Source organism: Lygodium microphyllum, chromosome 3 (assembly GCF_053477565.2).
Source record: "Lygodium microphyllum isolate KBCC chromosome 3, Lygodium_microphyllum_v1.1.10, whole genome shotgun sequence".
Classification (NCBI taxonomy): Eukaryota; Viridiplantae; Streptophyta; class Polypodiopsida; order Schizaeales; family Lygodiaceae; genus Lygodium; species Lygodium microphyllum.
In genome coordinates this window covers 184,366,327-184,387,739 of record NC_141137.1, presented here as the reverse complement: position 1 = coordinate 184,387,739, position 21,413 = coordinate 184,366,327, and positions in this window count along the sequence as shown.

Here is a 21,413-nt window from a genome sequence, read left to right as displayed (position 1 = left end):
GGTTGTAAGCTAAGTATCAACTTTGGGGAAGCCCTTATTCCAATTGAACAATTCATACTTAGATTAAAAAAACAGCTACAAGCTCCCCAACGTTAGACACCACCAGCTTTGCAATTCCATCTCGTGAGAGTGCTTCAAATTTTTACGAGACCCCTGATATGATTTTCCTTGGACTCCTATTTATAATAAATTTGACATCATCTGCATTGAGTTCCAATGTGATAACAAATTTTGTGACATCTTAAAAAGGTAGAGGTAAACGTGTAAAAGCACCTTCATCCTTGAAACCAAACTCTACACCATACTATATCACTGCATAACGAGGTTTTAGTCCCTTTAACACTCTTTCATAATCCTCCTCTATATAGTCTTGAATTTGAAATCTTAAATAGTTGAAGCCTTATGTACATCGATTTAACTGATCACAAAAGGCATAGTATAATGTTCCAATGTGATCACACAATTGCCCATTGAAGGAATATTTTAGCTTATCAATCAAAAGCCCTTCTGATCCATTCAAAAGTCGTCTCACGTAATTAACTGGTTTTGACAGATACACACTTGGAAAAAACTGGAAATTGTGTATAGAACACAAGATCTCCATGTAGCCTTGCAATTACTGTTCTGTTTTCAGTTGTAGCAATAATATCTGATGGAGTTACTGTTATGCTGGACAGTAGAGTGTCAAAGCCAACAAATACTCCGATTGTGATATTGAACTCTATTGTTCCCAGTCCTATTGCATATGTTGAAAGCTACTGTGGATCCAAACCCAAACAGTGTCGAGTTCCAACAACCTTCTTGCTAAATTGACTTTTTGCAGTCTCAATAAATAGACAATAATCACAATCATGATGCTATGTGTTCTTCATAAGTAATTTAATCCTTGGGAGGTAGGAGGTAGTATAACTGGTGAAATCCCTCATCCCTTAAATTAATACTAAGATATCCTATCAACTTGTCCAGACCTTGCCAAGTCTAAAATTCCCCCGAAAACCCCTAATTTATAACAAGGTCTTATCTCCTCTAAGTGATAATAATCCCTACAGGAAAATTTTAAATAGTCATAGCTGAGATTCACTAAGTAAACCTATCAAATTTTGTCTAAAACTCCACCTTCCTCTCGTACAAGAACTTCCTTGTACCACATCTCCTAGCTAGACTGCAAGGACACGGCCTCCAAAGACAGCAACAACGAACACCGCATCTGCATTGAATTCATGTAAAAATTTAGTAATAAGGTGTCAATTGTATACAATTTTGCCAAAAAATTGTTGCAATAAATGGCATGTTTTTAGGTGTTGTCACTAGTAGATTATTGGAGTACCCGAGCTCAGCAAATCTCTTAATGAAGAGATCCTTGAGGCCATCGAAGTTGGCACGCTCGACGTTATCTAAGCTCGTATACCACGACCTACCCTTGTCACCCAAGCAAAGCCCAAACGCTTGAGAGCGTTGAGTCAGGTCGTTGAGGCCGTTGGCTTTGCAGACTTGCTCAAACTGCTCAACAAAGCTGTATGGATCGTCATGGGGTTGGTACTTATCGAGTTGCTTGGCAACAATAGGGATTTTGGCTTGGCTCTTTGAGCCCTGGTTTGCTCCTAATCCTACGAGTAGCGATGTCGCTAGAGCCGTGGCACTTTGCTCTGCAGAGCCGTGTTATCGAGTAGCTGCTTCATGAGAAGCTCACTCAGCGTTAAGTCTCCTTCTATTGCTCTCTCATGGTCCGTTCGATTCCTACCAGCCAAGTTCAGTACCCGCTGCACCTCTCGCAACTCCATGCCTTGCCTTTAGCTCCTAGCCTGTTGATCCCTATTGTACTCAACCACGCTTTGCAATGCTTTGTGAGCCAGCTTTCTCTCCTCTTCTAGATCTGCGATGATAGCGTCTGTTATCCTACCGCGGTGCTCGTACCGAGCATGAGCGTCGTAACTGCTGACCAGCTACTAAACAGCATCTGGAAAGGCTTCTAAGTCGAATTCCTCGTTAGATCTGTGGTCTAAACTTTCTTCTGCCATTGTCGAGTTGTCGTGCTCCACCAAGCTATCGATCAGGTTCAGTAGGGTCGTCAGATCCACTTCGTCGGTGTCCCTTGCTTAGTCCTACTTCTGCGCGTTGATGGTTTGTATTGGGTTCTCTCCTACTGGTGGGTTCCTTGAGTGGTTTATTTGGGTGAGTTTCTTCTGTTATTTAATACAGTCCTCAATTTATGGCCACTCAATGTGTCTTTCCTTGTGTACTTGTGCTCAATCAGGCTTTTAGTTTCCTTAAGTGTACTTCAAGTGTGAAAATTCAGGGTGAGTGCAGCAGCCAATTCCTAGACGTCTTATGCACTCTCGCGTTGTTTTGGGCCGAATAGGCTTGTTGGTCAATTTCCTGGCCGTCTTGTCAGGGTTTAGGGTTTCTCTAAGGTGTTGCCTCGTTCGTTTTTGGTCCAATCAGGCCTTACAACTCAGCGGTTCGCGTCTAAGCCTCCGAGTCTCGCAACTGCCCACTTCTAGCTGCTAAGCAGCAGAGCGCCCTACGATTTTGCCTATGCCACATTCCAGAATCAAGTTCTGAGCGCCCTACGGGCTTTCGACAATTTGCGCTACTGAGTTCTAGCCGGGTCAGGTCAAATTCCTAAAAATTTGGTAAAAATCTACACTCGGCCCAACTGGTCCGAGTGGGTTACTTGGACCCGAATTTGGGACTTGGATAGGGTGGACTCGGACAGAGTTACTCGGATGGATTGGCTCGGACGGGCTGAGTGGTTGATTCGGACAAGGTTGATCAGACGGGCCGAGGCAAGTGGGTCGAGGGCCGAATTTGACACGTGATAGAGGGCTGAATTTGTCCACGGTCCAAATATAGACTCGGACGGGCCGATTAGGGTTTTGGTCGGATGGGCCGAATGGCAAGGGGCCGAGGGCCAATTCTGGGACTCAGTCCAGAAGTGGCCATTCGGACGGGCCGAGCACGACGCACGTAAACAGCGCGAGCTCGATTTCAATCGTTTCTTGTGCTTCACTCAATCATACCAGGCACAATCCTCCAGATCCTACCTAAGGGGATAAGAAAAGGGATTCATATACCTGGATGGAGTGGCGGGCTCCTCGTTGGTGCGATCGAATCGAATCGGGTGGTAGCTCTCTCTCTTTCTCTCTCTCTCTCTCTCTCTCTCTCTCTCTCTCTCTCTCTCTCTCTCTCTCTTTCACACTGAAATGGTTGCAAATGAGTGCTTCCTTGGCCCCTTGGTCTTATACCCCTTCCTGGGTATGGTGTTGATGCCCCCAATCGCTCACTTGCTGATCTTAAGCATCGCAATCGAGTTTTTTGCCATTTTTGCACAATTTTTTGCCATGTTTTGCAACAATAAATCCTACCCTTCTCCGGTGTGATTTCCTAATCCTATCCTACTCTAAATGCAACAAGAATCGAAAGCAAAATACTGAACTGGTTTCTCCATGTTTCCTAATCATCAAACAAATAAAATAACCCAAAATACTTACTTGTTTTGAAGATCAAAAACACCCAAACTTCCTACCTATCTCAAGCTCCGATTCGGGGATGAATCCCTTACTTCGATGCTCGATATGAGGTGCACAAGTGCTCAAGCTTGAGTCCGTTGGTCCCGGCAATGGAACCAAAATGTGAAAGCTTTCGCTCAACCGCCAAGACCCACAGACTGCTTATTGTTTCAAGCATTCCAAGCAAGCTCTAATGGCTATCTCTCACCTAGCCGACGTGTCGTTGATCCTACGAGTGTAGTGAGCTTACCTTAGTGCCGATATGGGTTGCCTCCTCTCTCCCACACGTCGGTAGCTCCACGATCCTAGATGCTAGCTCAAGCCTCCTCCACCTCCAAGCTCCATCCTCCATAGCTGCGCGCACAAGAAGAGAGAAGGGAAGAGAAGAAGAGAAGAGGAGATGGTGAAGAGCTTCACCCTCTTGATCCCTCACTCTCTCCCTCACACTCTCACACTCCCTCTCTCAAGAGCACACACAAGCAAGAAGGTGAGAAGGAGAGAAGAAGAAGAAGACTCCTTTTTCCACACACCAAAGAGTGATCTCTTACTCACTTTTTGAACTTTATATATACAAACCCTAAAATCCCATGGGCACCCATCCCTTTTTTACATGATCGGCCATTGTGGCAAGGTCCTTTTTCCGTTTCCCTCTTCTAGTCTTGTGCCTCTAGCCTACACCCATCTAATATTTTAAAATTGGCACAGGAGGGAGCCTAGCGCTCTTTTACAAGAAATTTTCAAGTTTTTTTTTTGAGGCGCCTTTTCTTTTAAGGTTTCAGGTTGCGCTTTTTGCCCCGGGTCGCCTGCGTGTCTTTGCTCTTTTCCCATCTTCCTTTTGCTTTTTCCTCCATTCTTCCACCATCTCGACTTGGGGTTAACAGAAGCATTAGTTGGTATTGTGTGTTTATTAGAGGCATCAAGTGCCCTTGAGTCATTAGCTTCTTTTGACTCTCTCACAAAAATCATGTACGCAAAAATAACTTTCTTCATTTCTTTAGAAATGCTAAGATGACTAACCATTGGCACATGCCAATCTCTAGCATACATCAGCAATGCATACTATGTTCTGACCCTTGAATTGAAATGCAAGGGTCTTCTTAACAAAATCAAGAAGAGGTATAATCTTGAAATGCCAAGGCATACCTAAGATAACATCACAGTTACCAATGGGTGCAAGTAGAAAATATTCTTGGGCATGGTAATCTCCAATTCTACGATTCAACTTCCCTTGGATAGGAGTAAAATTGGTTGTAAGTCCTTCAAATGCCAAACCTAATCCAATTGGTGTTCCCAATCGATCCAGTGGAATTTGTAGCCTTTCAACAGTATCTGTTGACACTGCTAACACAAAAATATATGTGGACCCTGGATCAAAGAGTATCAAAACTCGTTGATTGTTGAGTGTCTCCCAACCCTTTAAGAGTTGTCTTTTCTTCTCATTTGAATGTGTTAGCTTGCACATCCGAAATATAATTTGAGGATGGTGGAGGAGGATCTCTAACCACATTAGCTTCCTTCCTTTTGTGAGGACAATCATGCTTCATATGCCCTAACTCACCACAAAGAAAGCACCTTCCTTCCTCTTTGTACTTTTGTATCTCAGAGGGCGAGAGATACTTGCACTTCTTCTTCTTACCCTCTGGCTTTGAATATTGGTCATGGGTAAAGATATGTATTGTTTGATTAGTCCTATCTCTTGGTTGATCATAGAGCTTCTCTTGTCTAGCTCTATTAGAACTCATCTCCAACTTTTGAGATGTACCAGGTGTATGAAAACTTTCAGCTATGATGGCAGACTCCATCATGCGAGATAAGGTTTCATTTGGATACACCTTCATAGTTCTATGTAAATGAGGGAGTAAACTAGCTTTAAACTTCATTTTCTTCTCTTCATCAATGATCTCCATTAAAGGAGTAACCTTGAGAAGAGTAGACCAAAACTTGTCCACATAACTAATGACCTTCTCATGCTCTTTCTGGCCTAGCCAATTCCACTCCTTCTTAACATCATTCTCAAAATCATGAGGAAAGAATTGAGCATAAAACTTCTTCTTGAACTTTTCCCAAGTCGTAGGTTTCCTTCCCTCCAAAATGAGAGTCAACCACCAATTGCTAGTGGTGTCTTTCAAGTGCATGCCTATATGCTTGAGCTTGGAATTTTCTGAGAAATTACCATCAGAAAAAGCAACTTCAAATTACCTGACAAAGGCTAATGCCTTAGCAGTATCTCTCTTACCGAAGTAAGAGTCAAACTTTATGTCCTTAACCCTAGACTTGAAATTCTTAGTCTTCTTAAGCTTGCTCCTCTTATGGTCCCTCTTTGTCCATTTGCGGATATCTCGAGACTTAGAACCAAGAGATTAGGAACTAGAAGATAATGAGGAGGAGAAGGAACTTGAGTAATCAGGGGAGTAGCTGGTTGCTAAGGGAGATGACTCCCTCCTTATTCACCTCACTCGAGGTGAGGTCTTTTGACTCTTCATGACCCAAAAGTCCTTCATTCTAGGAAGCTTCTCAGCACAATTGGATGCTTTGCATCTTCACCATCAATTGGTGCAATGGTGTTTCCTCCAGTGTCACCATCTTTTGGAGGATTCGATCCTTCATAAGTAGCTTCTTCCATTGCCCTTAAGCTGTCAATCAATTGATATAGGATCGCCTTTACTTTGAGAAAAGTAAAGAGACCTGCTCTAATACAACTGCTATAAGATCCGAGATACACGCTCGACCTTCTTATATACTTAAAAAGATATATGGTGAATATTATACTAGCCAAGAGAGAGAATAGATGAGACAAAAGAAAGATGTAGAGAGATAGAGATATTGACCACACACTATGGACTAGGGAAGATGGGCGAGTCCCCCCCTTGTGGAGTTATATTATTCACAAGGAGCAAGCTCCTCTGTTACACATAAACTAGTTCTTAACTTGTAGATCTTGGGAACAAGATCACGGTTCCTTGCATGGTATACAACCGGCTAACACTTGCACAACTTGAAAGTTGGCACCTTTTGATCCTTCTTGAGTCTCTCCTTCTCTACTACACAATATGTGTAGGGCTTTCCTCGTGGAGCTTGATTTCAACAAAGTTTCCGCAGCACTTGCACCTTCTCTTCTCCTCTTGGAACTTGATTTTAGTGACATTTCACAACACTTGTACCTTCTCTTCCCCTCTTGGAACTTGATTTCAGCAAAGCTTCCACAACACTTGCTGCTTCTCTTCTTCTCTTGGATGCATGCAAACTGATGCTTCCTTCAACTCTCCCACACCCAATGAGAGCCTCCTCTTTTATAGGCTTCAAGTGCTTCTCTTCTTGGAGAGAGACTTGAGCACCAAGATTGGAAAGGTTGTTCTTCATGCAAGACGTAGCTGTTCCATGACCTACTCTGCACAGTACCAATTTTGAAATATCTCTCTATGCATTGTTTGGATGAAAAAACATCCCCAACATGAAAGTTGTAGATCTCACCATTTATGATAACCCTCGTGGACCATTTTTAGAGATCGTCTTTCTTGTCAAGAATCGCGTGATGGGGGGATTTTCTTGAGTTGTTGCGCCAAACACACACTATATACACAAGAGGAAGCTCACGCAAGAACACAAGAAGAGAGATGGAGGCCAAAACATTTTCTTGCTGGTTTCTTCTTCTTCTTCCACACACTGTACAATGTACACAAAGTATAAATAAGATACAGCATAAAGGAAAGTGGCCTTCTAAGTCAAACAGTGCATAACCGACTACACTAATCGACTAGCATTAAATCTTTGCCAGCTGTAGGTAGGTGTAACAAAATAAATATAATAAGTGATAAGTCAATGGCCATGTGAGTATCATAATGACCACCAACGTGCTAAGTGTAGACGTGCGGACTCATCTAGCCAAGCGGTCCATCATCAATGTCCACACATGTTGAGCTTGCCATCTCAACACTCCCCCTCAAGCTCAATTCTATCTCTGCAACTCCAAGTAAGATTTGAAACTTTCGAAGCTTCTCTGCACCCAATGCCTTTGTGAAAATGTCAACTATTTGATCTTGTGTGCTAACATATACCAAGTCAATATCTCCTGCAAGTACCTTCTTTCTCACAAAGTGGTAGTGCACCTCAATGTGTTTTGTCCTAGCATGGAACATTGGATTCCTAGCTAACTGTGTGATGCTCATGTTCTCACAATGAATGACAACTGGACCATCTCCTTGCACATCCAAATCACCTAATAACTTTTGTAGTCATACCACCTCACATGCTACCATAGCAGCACCTCTATACTCAGCCTATGTACACTCGATAAAGCAATTGTAGGTTGATTTTTGCTGCTCCATGTAGTTGCTACACTACCAAGGAAAAACATGAATCCACTTGTAGATCTTCTGTCTGACATGCTACCAGCCCAATCTGCATCTGTGTATCCAAAGACTTGTATGTCCTTACCTGCCTCATAAAAAAGTCCATAATGTAAAGTGGACTTCACATACCTCAATATACGTCTAACTGCATCCAAATGGGGCTTTTTAGGCATCTGCATAAACTGACTGACAAGGCCAATAGCATAGCTCAAATATGGCCTTGTGATAGTCATGTAAATCAAACTCCCTACTATCCTCTTGAACATAGTAGGGTCTTCTATCTCATCCCCAACGTCAACACTCAACTTCACATTTTGCTCCAATGGTACTGAAAGAGGCTTACATGCTATCATACCATACTTGGATAACATATCCAAGCCATACTGCCTTTGGGACAGCCATATACCATCATCACATCTTATTACCTCAATACCAATAAAGTATCTCAAGTCACCCAAATCTTTTATCTCAAACTTCTTCTTCAAGAATTCCTTAACTTCAACAATCCCATTGTCACTGTCACATGTAATAATCAAGTCATCCACATAGATGACTATGATGACCAAACCTGTATCTCCCTTTCTCACATAAAGTGAGTGATCAGCATTAAAAATACAAAATCCAATATTGATAAGATACTTTCCAATCTTGTCAGACCATACTCTAGGTGCTTGCTTCAGCCCATAGAGCACCTTCTTTAACCTGCACACATATGTGGGATGCTCTAATCCTCATAACCTACTGGCTGCTCCGTATACACTTCTTCGTGCAATTCACCATGCAAGAAGGCATTCTTAACATCCTTTTGCTGCAAACTCCAACCTTTGGCTACTACCAAGGCAATCACACACCTAATAGTTTCTATCCTAGCAACTGGAGTGAATGTCTCTTCATAATCTATGCCATATGTTTGAGCATAGCCTTTTGCAACTAGCCTAGCCTTATACCTGCTAACTGAACCATCTACATTATGCTTGACTTTGTAAACCCACTTACAAAAAATAGCTTTCTCACCCTTAGGTAAGGGTATCGAATCCCAAGTCTTATTGGCTTCTAATGCAGCTATCTCCTCATCCATTGCTGCATCCCAATGAGCATGACCAACAGCATCCTCAAAACAAGTGGGCTCAACATCCTCAACTAGTTTCACCATATAAGCATAATGGTGAGCTGCATAACCTTCAAAACCAAATCTTTTAATAGGGTATCTGACCGTGCTAGATCTACGTACCATCGGATCACTCAATGGAGCCTTTACATTACTATGAGCTCTCTGTACACCTGGTGTCCTGACTGAAGGAATACCAAGCTCATCATCCAAACTCTCTGAACCACTGGAATCTCTGTCAAATCCCAAATGACTGGTAGATGCATCATTACCATCCAGCACTTTCTTCTTTCCTTTGTCCTTCCCTGCAACACTTATAGATCCACCTGAAGATGCGGGGCTACTCCTTAGTCTCCCAGACCAAGTGCTCACTATAGGTGTAGTACCAGATGATGTTTTTGGTCCACTAAGACTCCGTAATTCTTGTTTTTCTTTCTGCACATAATTGTCATGATCATTATCATCATCTAATACATCACCAGTAGGTGTATATCAGTTGCCCATCTCATCAAAGATAACATCCATGCTCACTCTGAACTCACCTGTGACAGGGTCATAACATTGATACCCTTTCTGCTCTAAAGAGTACGCAATAAAAATACATTTTTCAGTCTTTGGATCAAGCTTCTTCCGTAGCTCATCTGGCACATGAACATATGTAACACATCCAAATACCTTCAAGTGCGATACATCGGGCTTCTTGCCACTAAAGCACTCTTCAGGAGTCATCCCATGAATTGCAACTGTGGGAGTTCTATTCATAATGTAGACAGCAATATGGATAGCCTTAGACCAAAAATATTTGGGCATATTCTTTTCAGCCATTAATGCCCATGCGACTTCTGTAATATGCCTATTTTTTCTTTCTGCAACCCCATTTTGCTGTGGGGTATACCTACAAGTAAATTACCTCTTTATCCCATAAGTCCTCAAGAAGCCAGTAAACTCATTAGAGAGGTACTCTCCCCCTCCATCTGATCTCAAGCACTTCACTTTTAAGCATGTTTCTGTTTCAACAGCTACCTTAAAAGATTTGAGGTGCTCAAACACATCACTCTTTTCCTTCATGAAGTATACCCATAACTTCCTTGAATAGTCATCAATAAATGTGACAAAGTATTTGCTGCCACCAAGAGATACATTCTGTGTAGGCCCCTTAACATTTGTATACACTACATCAAGTATTTTTCTACTCACTTCTCTGTCATACGAGAAGGGTTGTCTTGCCTGCTTACCAAACTGGCATGCTTCACAAACTTTATGCAATCCTCCAACTCTAAAAGAAGGCAAACATGTAACCAATCCTCTGGACTGCATTAAATTCAACCTTTGCATATTTTCATGTCCAATATATTTATGCCATATTTCAATATCTGCAACTACTCCTTTTCCTTTAGCATACATAGCAGCATCCATTGCAGGAATTCTAGCATCTAAAGTAAACATTCGACCAACTCTACTTCCTTTTGCAACCAACCTGCACTTATCATTAAAGTCTTCTACAAAACAACATTTTGTATTAAATCGGACCTGCAACCCCTGCTCTACCATTTGGCCAACAGACACTAGATTCTTTGTAATTGATGGCACACATAATACATCTGTCAGACTCTTTGTCTGGCCATCATACAAGGACAAGGGAACCTTTCCAATGTGTGAAATTGGGTGGCATGAATCATCACCCGTCTACACATAACCTGCATTTTGTAAGTCCTACATCTCTCCAAACCATTCAACATGACAAGTCATATGATTAGATACACCTGAATCGACATACCATACATCATCATGTGTCCCCTTTCCTATAACTGCATTCATCATATACTGTGGAGCCCGAGAGGAACACCAAGGAAAAAGGGAATTCTCTTGCAAGAAAATCTATCTTGTAACATCAACAAGCTTGTTTATCATGTTTCATATTATCACAATGAAGAAAAGAACACCAGGCACAACAAATCTTCATGCAGCATCATGTAGATCTCCCACGGTTTTTAATAGAATCAACCATATGCTTCAATATCTTCATAAAATCCATCAATAGAACAAAGAAAGCAAAGGAATACACCATCTTTGAATGGAAATACATCACATAGTATTCAACTTCAATATCTTCATAGTCTTCTCTCTCAATCTCTCATATACAATCACTTTGTTTGAGTAGAATTGGCTATCTCTGACTCTCTCTCTCTCTCTCCATCAATAATACATCATATCCTTACTACAATCTCTCAAAATCACCCTCAATAATCACTCTTAGGTCGTGGATACCCCTCCCAAGAGGTATGTCTGATATGAAGAGTCACCAGAGCCACTACAGTGTCTTTTCATAGCTCACTACTGTCACTTCACTCTAGTCTTCACTTGAGTCTTCAGCAGCTACTTCTTCCACTTCTTTCAGCTCTTTTGCACTTGTATTCACCTCTTTCCAAGGCTAGAAAACTTTTCCAAAGTCACACATACATTCCACAGAACACTTACAGAAGCATACAGAACAATCTACAGAACAGTACCAGAACAGCTACAGTACAGAACAGAACAGAAGCAGAAGCTCTACAGAAGACCTACAGAAGGTTACAGAAGGTCATCAAAACTACATAACTCATTCTCAAATCATTCCAAACTCTCACAAACCATTCAATAAGCTTTCACAATATCTCATTCTTCATCAATCAATACTCTATCCCTCTTCACAGAAGACAATCAGAACAAAACAGACCAAAACAGAGCAAAACAGAAGGTATACAGAACCAATCAGAACCTATCAGAACATCACAGAACCACCAACAAACATCATGATCTTCCAAAACACAATCAATATCATCTAAAACACTCTCAAACCACTTCTAAATCAATCAATCATCTCATAAAATCAACCATTCAACTCTCAAAAACAACAAAAATCAGCCAAAAAACAAGTCATTTCAACACTCAACATATCCCCACACTTAATAAGGAAGCGTCCTCGCGACCCAGGAAAAAGGGAATACAAGTTCATGGAAAAGCTCAACTTTGATCTTCAATAGCTTTTCACAAAGAATCCATCCACCACGACCCCAACTTAGAACCTGTTTCTGATATAAAAATACAAAGAAAGGAAAACCCTTTATACATTAACACCTCTTATCAAACTAAAAATCACAACAAATTTGTAAAGGATATAAGAGTTTTCTTCTTCTTCATCTGCATCATCTTCAATTCTCCAACCACGACCCCATCACCACAAATCTCCAAAACGTAGCTCGTACATGAAATTCCATAGGAAACCACCACATTCGTTTGACATAAATGAACTCACAACACAAACACTAATACACAACACAACCATCTGAATGACTCCTTCAAAAAGAGAGTTTTTCATTAAAAAGCTTCCACCATACATTGGAAAGGTATCAATGAAGATGATCCCTCTTAAAGGATTGATGTTGGCGGAATCGATCCATAGATAAGGATTCATCTACAAAGTTTTTAGGAGGATTTTGAAAAAATTGGAGACAGCACATCCTTTCCAACAGGACCAGGTATCTGCTAGGCAAACAGAGGGCATGAAAATACAGTATCTCCAACTGTTGGGAATCAATGCTAACATTGACATTCATGCACAACTTTGGAATAGGCTTGGAATCATTATGAGAGTGCCTATGCATATACGCCAGGTACCAAGCAAAGTGAGCAGTTAATCTCACTGAGGGATCTGCAGACTGTGAATACTGCTGGGCAAAATGAACATACTTTTGATAAGCTTGACTGGAAGCTGTCCATTCTCCTGGAATTACTGGCCAATTAATCTGCGGTCCTGTAAGGCAATCATCCGAACTCCATCCCCTTCTTCTGGAAATCTGATTATCAAACCCGTCACAGTCACTGACCAACTGAGGTGGATGAGATATGGAAGTGTTAGGAGAGGGTAGTGAAATAAGGTAAAGTGGATGAAGGGAAGGATAGGAAAAATCATAAAAGGAAGAAAAGGTTAAAGAAGGAGTGGTAGAAATTTGTAAGGAATCACTAAGGAATGGTGTTAACTGATAAATAGGAAATGTGGAGGGTACATTAATGAGGGGTGAAGGACAGGGTGGAGAAGGGGAAAATACCCTATCCTCAATAAAGGAACAGTATGTGAAAATGGAAATTTGAGGGAAAGATGAAGGTTGGAAAAGATGGGGTAAAATTATTGTGGAATTAGACTGACAAAGGGAAAGATATATAGCATAGCGGTGAGCCATTTGTTGATAATAGAGGAGGGTAGGAACAGAAGGTCCTAAAAGAGATCGTCTATGATAAGCATCAAAGAAGGGAGCATCAAATGGATTATGTTTGGAAAGATAGGTTAAGAGATCCATCCTCAGTTGGGTAGTACTCTGGGCAAAGGTAGGAGCTGTGTTTTGTCTTTGATTTAGGACCACCGAATCAATCATGGGATGCCACGAATTATCATGACAATCAGCTACTTTGGAGGAATAACTCTGGAACATGTCAGCTATGCGCAACTCCAAATGATTGACATATAAAACAGCCTGTAAGACCACATCCCCCACATACCATGCCATATCTACCTCATCTGGAATTAACAAATCTCCTCGGAGATACATGTATGACATCAACATGGTATCTGGTGTGACAGAATCTTCAAAGACCATTCTGACTACCTCTGTCAACAACTCAGCAGACCAAGCCCCACTCCAACCATCCTCTGGAAAAGGTAAATCCATCGTGGAAAGCTTCATATAGAAGACCAACTTCTGTAAGTGGTAGTGGACAAAGAAAGAATGGTCTGGTAAGACATATTCCTGAAACTGCTCAAAGGTAGACCATAACAAGTCCATTCTGGACTGCAATCTTTCCACTTTTTCTTGGAATAAAGGGCACAAAGTAGCCTGTCTCTGAAGAGCAGCCAAGTCCTGCTGTGAAAGAGAAGGAATTAATGGAACAGGAGGGCTTGGAGGAACAGAGCGGGACTTCGCAAGCTGATCTTGCAACTGCTGGAGTTGGGAGGCTTGGTTGGCCACTGTGTCATTAGCCATCTGTAAAGCTGAAAGCTTGTCATCTAAGATAGCGTGGAATTCTTTCGCTTCTCTGGACATCCTCTCCTTCTCTGCTGAAAGGTTAGTAACTTGTGACTGAGCCTCGAATAACTGGGTCTTTAATGAAGAAATCTCATCGCTTTGGGTGGCAACCAGTTGGGTTTGCTGTTCCATTTGCTTAAATAAATCTGCTAGGGTATCCTTAGCAGAAGCTAACTCAGATATTGCCTTATGCAACTAGTCTTTGGACTGCATGAGTTCTTCATAGAAAGATACATACAGCTGTTGAACACAGGTTGTCACTGACAACTCAATGGAACTTTGAATATCCTTGCAGAGGAAAGAAATGGCATCTCCTGAGACAAGACTGTTCAGGGAAGGAACTGAGATCTCCAAGGATCCTTCTCGATGTGCTCGGAACAAGTTATTACAAGTGAGATACCCAGGGAGGTCACTACCAGAAGTAGCAGGGATAGGCATTGAGGGAAGTACAGAAGGGGCTTTATCCGCTACCCTCTTCAAGTGTTTGCGCTGTATGACCAGGGGAGGCGGAGAATCATCATCCTCTATGTCAATGGGTGCTGACTCTTCTGAAGGTGAAGGAGGAGGTACTGGATCTGATGGAGGAGGTGGAGGCACAGTCTTCTGTAAACCTGAATAGGTCAAGAAGGCAGACAAATATGATCCGTATGTAACATTGGTAACATTACCCCTGGTGACTTTAACAAAATGCTGATCCATTTTAGTAAGGAGGTATGTGCTCCAATCAATAGCAACTCCTTTCAGCACCATCGTGGAAGCTGTAAAAAGCTCTTTGGACAAATAGTGGGATGGCGTTTTGGCAGGCATAAACCTGTCCTGAAGAAACTGACACATCGTCTTCCATACGGGATCAGTAATCATAGAAAAGGAAACTCCTGAAGAGTTTATCACCTTCTTAACATCAAGGATTTCCCTTGTCTGCTTCTGCAACAGCTTGAGAATCTCTTCATTAGAGAAGAGCTAACGAGTGGTCACAAAAGGTTCTCCTTTGGAGGGAAGAGACAGAGCCTTCCCTAAGCCTCGAGATGTCAAAGTCATAGACATGCCCTGGACTACGCCTGTCTTCTTGCTGTAAGAGGCCAGGAACTCATCACATAACGACGGATCCTCTGGAAGTAATGGAAAAGGAGTGGCCACAAAAGCAGCAAGTCCCGCCTTCATGAGGGGCTCAAAAGTAAGTAGGGAAGAGTAATCCCTACTAACTAATGGGACGTACTGGATAGGGGGACGAGCATGAGAAGGCGCCATTCAGATGGTTACACACACACCACAAACACAGACAATCAAGGAGAATGCCTGCAAAGCAACAGACAAAAAACCAAGGATAAGAGAATTACCAAATAAGACGTGACATGACCAACTAACCCCAAGCAAACCACATCCTAGAAAAAATTTGACATGACCTTGAGACAAATGCGACTGAAAGCTTCATGCGATGCATCAGACAAACACCCGAAACCCCGTAGCAGGCAACAAAAGAAAAAAAAACTGCATACCGTACCCGTAACCGTAACTAAGACAGGAAACCAAAATAAGACCACATCCGACACATATCAAGACCATATCTGTGATAAACCAAGACTGGACCATGGAAAACAACTCGAATGACTGCGCAAACCCATCCCACGAAACGGTTCATTGAAAAGGGGAAGTAAGTGCAGTGAGGGGGGATTAATTTAATGAAGGGTTGATTTGAATAAATTAATAAGAATGGGTGAATTTTTATTAGGTGATAAACCTTAGTAAGAAAACGGTGGTTCCTTATTATAAATTTAATTACCAATTATTAGGTGAAAACGGTGCTTTTATTCGATTCCCGGACTTCGATTCCCGACTACGTCTCTAAATGCAATTCATTGATTACAAATTAAGGTGATGTGGAGCGCTTTTTTGCCAGCGCGTGCTCATGTGACGGCTGGTTTATTTTATTTTAAAAAATTAAAGTGCCTCTGTAGCGCACGTAGCACGTGCTAAGTGAACGGTTGGTTTATTTTATTTTAAAAGTATGTGTGTATAGCGCGAATGCGCGTGGAAACTGTGAGTGAATTAAAGGGTTCATTTTAACAATTAATTTGTGATTAAGGGGGAAATGAAAATAAATAAAGCACATAAAATAAATACCTGGAAGGGGTGTATATGTAATGCAGAAATGGGCACGAAAGAGTCTCCCAAAAGAAGCGAATCCAGTAAAGGAAAAGTAAAGATTACTGATGAAACAACAATAACAACACCTTAGCGGATGTGTGGATTTGGTTTATGGGATGACTCCAGAGGAGAGGTATACTCGTAGGAAACCAGATATTTCTCATTTGAAAATTTTTGGTTGCATTGCCTATGTTCATGTGCCAGATGAGTTGAGATCCAAGTTGGATCCAAAAGCTGAGAAGTGCATCTTTATTGGTTACTCTTTGCAGTAAAAAGGGTATAGATGCTATAACCCTTCTACTCGTAAGTTTACAGTGAGCAGATATGTTTTTGATGAGATGAGTAGCTAGTATAAACCAGTAAATGTGATTGATGATGTAGATGCACAAAATGGTAATGCTGCACAGAATTCACAGCAGCAGTCACAAAATATTAGTGGACTTGGAGTGTCCTCTAGCAGTGGTTCACATTCTTTGCCATGGATAGGAAGATTGAGATTAGGAGAATCTTCTCAAAGCAATGTAGATAGTGGTATGCAGGTATCACGAAAAGGAAAAGAGAAGGTAGATCATCCCATGTTTGATGTGAATGCAGGTCACTCTTATGTGGATGGTGAATCCAGTGGCTCAGAATAGAGCATTGATGATGAGTTGGGTATTCCTTCTATTGTTACACCTAGAGTAAGGAAGACCAGGGATGTTTTGAGAGGACCCGGGAGTGAACCTACTTTGCGCAGGTCTACCAGAGCTAGGTATCCTGTGGATAGGGTGAAATATGATGTATTTACAGCCATTTACTATGCCTATATGGTCAAAGTGATACATGAACCAGAACCCACTTCTTTTGAGCAAGCCATGGGAAAAGAAAAATGGGAGAAAGCCATGGATGAAGAAATGGATGCTTTGGAAGCAAATGCTACATGGGAATTGGTACCTTTGCCTAAAGGTAAGAATGCAATTGGTTGTAAGTGGGTTTATAAGGTGAAGCACAATGCAGATGGTTCTGCAGATACAAGGCAAGATTAGTAGTCAAGGGGTATGCACAAACATATGGCATTGATTATGAAGAAACATTCAGTCCGGTTGCAAGGATGGAAACTGTAAGAGCAGTCATTGCTATGGTCGCATCAAAGGGATGGTCTTTACATCAGATGGATGTAAAGAATGCCTTCTTGCATGGTGATTTGCAAGAAGAGGTCTATATGGAGCAGCCACCAGGTTATGTGCATACTATTCATCCTGAGTTTGTTTGCAGGTTGAAGAAAGCCTTGTATGGCTTGAAGCAAGCACCTAGAGCATGGTCTGACAAGATAGGACAGTATCTTATCACTATTGGCTTTCAGATTTCCAATGCAGATTTCTCACTTTATGTGAGAAAAATAGAGAAAGGTATTATGCTACTTGTCATTTATATTGATGATTTGATTATGACAGGTGACAGTGATGAAGATATCCTTCATGTGAAAATGCTATTGAAGCAGAAGTTTGAGATGAAGGATTTGGGAGAGCTGCGTTATTTCTTGGGCATTGAGGTGATTAGATCACCAAGTGGGATACAGCTCTTACAGAGGCAGTATGGATTGGACATGCTGTCCAAATATGGGATGACAGGCTGTAAGCCCATTTCAGTTCCTTTGGAGCAGAATGTGAAGCTGAGCGCAGATGCAGGTGAGCTTCTGGAAGACCCTACTATGTCCACATGCATAGTAGGAAGTTTGATTTATATGACTATTACCAGACCGGATTTGAGCTATGTTGTTGGATTGGTAAGTCACTTTATGTAGGCTCCAAGGAAACCACATTTGGCTAGACGAATACTCAGATATGTGAAGTCCACATTGCAGTATGGACTATTTTATGAGACTAGGGTTCAGATACAGTTGCATGGATACGATGATGCTGATTGGGCTGGTAGTATTTCTGATAGACGATCTACCACTGGATATGTGTTCTCTTTTGGGAGTGCTGCAATCACTTGGAGCAGCAAGAAACAGCCTACAGTTGCCTTGTCGAGCACAGAGGTTGAGTACAGGGGTGCAGCAATGGCTGCATGTGAGGTAGCTTGGTTACATAAGCTACTTTATGATATGCATCAGCTTACAGATGGGCCAGTTGTCATTTATTGTGACAACATGAGTAGTATACACTTGGCAAATAGCCCAGTCTATCATGCTAGAACAAAGCACATTGAGGTGCATTATCACTATGTGCGGGAGAGGGTTTTACTAGGTCTTATTGATCTAGTTTATGTCAGCACAGAGGATCAGGTAGTTGACATATTTACGAAGGCATTGGGCGCAGAAAAGCTGCACAAGTTCAGAGACCTGCTTGGTGTGCAAGAATTGGGATTGAGCTCGAGAGGGAGTGTTGAGATATCGAGCTCCACTCGTGATATGCCAGGGTGATTGTTGTGCATTTATGTCACCGACTTGTTAGTTGCAGATGCGGTTGGTACACCGCTCATGAATAATAGCTAGATGACAGCTATCCTTATCTACTCTAGTTCGTGGCTCAGTTAGTATGCCACCTTAGTTAGTTGAGTTTGGTTTGAGACCCATATATAGGGTTTTTCTATTTCTTTGTATAAGAGTTCTTTTGGCTTACACAACTAAGAAGAGGAAAACTGTTTTCAGCCTCCACCTCTGTGCGTATTCCCCCATTGTGCAAGCAAGAAAGCTACAAGTGAGACTCCTTCCTTCTCTCCCACAATCTTGACAGTCACAAGACCTAGAGATTTAGAGGCAACCTGTTGAGCCATAAAACCCTGATTGGACCAAAAAAAATGAGCAAGGCAACGTAACAAAAAAACCCTAAACCCCATCAAGATGGCTAGAGAATTGATCGACAAAGCCTATCAGGCCCAAAATGAAGCGAGAATGCACAAGACGGTTAGAGATTGGTTGCCACACTCACCTTGAATTTCCACACTTAAAGTACACTTAAGGAAAACTAAAAGCCTAATTAAGCACAAGTGCACTAAAAAGAACTCACACTGAGTGGAGATAAATTGAGGGTTGTATTTAACAAGTCAAGGAACTCACTCAGATAAACCACTCAAGGAACCCACCAATAGGAGAGGACCCAAAAACATAGACAAACCATCAACACGCGAAGTAGGACCAAGCAAGCGGCGCCAACGAAGTGGATTTGACAAACCTACTCAATTTGATCAATAGCTCACGGGAACTCGACTGTGGCAGAAAAAAGCTGAGACCGCAGGTCTAACGACGAACTTGACTCAAGTGTCTTCCTAGAGGCCATTTAGTAGCTGGTCAGTAGCTACGATGAGCACGCCAGGTATAAGCACCATGACAGGATAGCAGATGTTATCATTGCAGACTTAGAAGAAGAGAGAAAGCTAGCCCACAAGGCACTGCAAAGCATAGTTGAATACAATAGAGATCAGCAGGCCAGGAGCCAAAGGCAAAGCATGGAGTTGTGTGAGGTCCCTAGAAGGGGACTTAACGCTGAGCGAGCTTCTCATGAAGCGACTGCTAGACAACACCGCAGCAAAGCAAAGTGCCGCAGCATTGGCGACATCAATACTGTTAGGATTAGGAGCAACCCAAGGTTCTAAGAGCTAGTTTAAAATCCCAATAGTCACAAAGTAGCTCGACAAGTACCAACCCTGTTAGAATATTAAGCTCCCATTACTCTCCTATCATTATGTATGACCGACATTAGCTATGTCCAGCTGTATCAGCAAAGTGTGGGACATTAAATAAGTCGGTGGTCTTAGACCCAGTGTGAATGGTCCTACGGACCTTAGTACTATTGTATACACTTATGTCATGCTAGTAGTCTATGAAATAATGGAAGATGATGAACGACCTGAAGGTGAGGTTGTTGCTCCATTACATTGTCTCTCTCCCTCTCTCTTCCAATATGGTATCAGAGCTATCATGGATGGGATCTTGAAGGCATGAAGCTGTGAGAAAGACCTACAGCCTGAAGACTCAGGGCAGTGGTTGAAGAGAAGCAGGCTGTCATTGTATCTGTGAAGGTATGCATTTTGTCATTTTGGGTTGTCATTATACAAGAGGGTTGTCCTAGCCTATTTTAAGCATTGTAGAGGCTTCATTGAGCACTCAAGAGCAATCATCAACTATCCTTGTGGAGTATACCTACTACTGAAACCCCCAAGGCTGCTGCCGTGTTTGCGCCTGATCTTGAATGGTCATTTTTTGCTGCTAATGAAGATATCAATCACTATCTAGTTGATCTCCAGCTTGAAAATGCTTCTTGGAAGGTCCTTTGATGCCTTGATAAGCCATTGCTTGGTCTGGATCTGATGTATAAGCTAGAATAGTGAGCTTCAGATCTAAAATACATTCCAGGTCTGTTACAAACAGGGAATACACAGCATATATGTATCTCCGACATGAGATTTGAGCATAGATATGCTTATGCAGACATATGTATTGGTTGGTATGCTTATGAGCTGAAGTCTTGGTGGCAAAAATATTCAAATATGGAATTTTTTAATGGCTGGAAACTATCATTGAACAGAGCAGCATACACTAGAGTCCTCCTGAAGATTTGAAGCCATTTGATGAGCATTTTGAGCTCTACTGAAGTGAGGGTTCATTCAGGAAGCATATCTACTGAGTTTGATGCATTTGGGTTGCATTTTACTGATAAAATATTCAGATCTAAAATTTTATGATAGGCTAAAAACGGTCATAAAGCTGTCATCATTATACTCATTGCCTTGAAGAAGTACATGCCTTTTGTTACCTACAGGGAGTTGTATGGTACGGGATATGATTGTTGAATGCTATGATCATTGAGATGAGCATTGAAGGCTCTTAAAAACTGAAATCTGAATCTAGAAACAAGTGTATTCACAGGGTATTGGTTGGTCGTAAATAGTGAATGCATTATATGATATTGCCTCTTATTACAGATAGAGTGTCTGCGGATGCTTGTTTGGTCATGTATTGACCTGTACACATAGTGGCATATGTATGAAGTGGCTTGAGGATCTCTTGGGCTGAAATACATCTTGGTTTGACAGTTTATTGGCTGTATACAATCTGTGAGTAGATTTATGTCACTTGTACTTGCTGGATATGCATTGTTTTGTGCTCGTATGACTATGTCTAGTTGCCTACATATACTAGCAAATGTTTGGGAAAGTTTGGAGCATGTATAACATGTTTAAAAGTGGTTTTTGACAGTAAATTCACTGTTGGTTTGAAAAATTACAGGTTTCAGACTGCGTATTCTCTTTACTACAATAA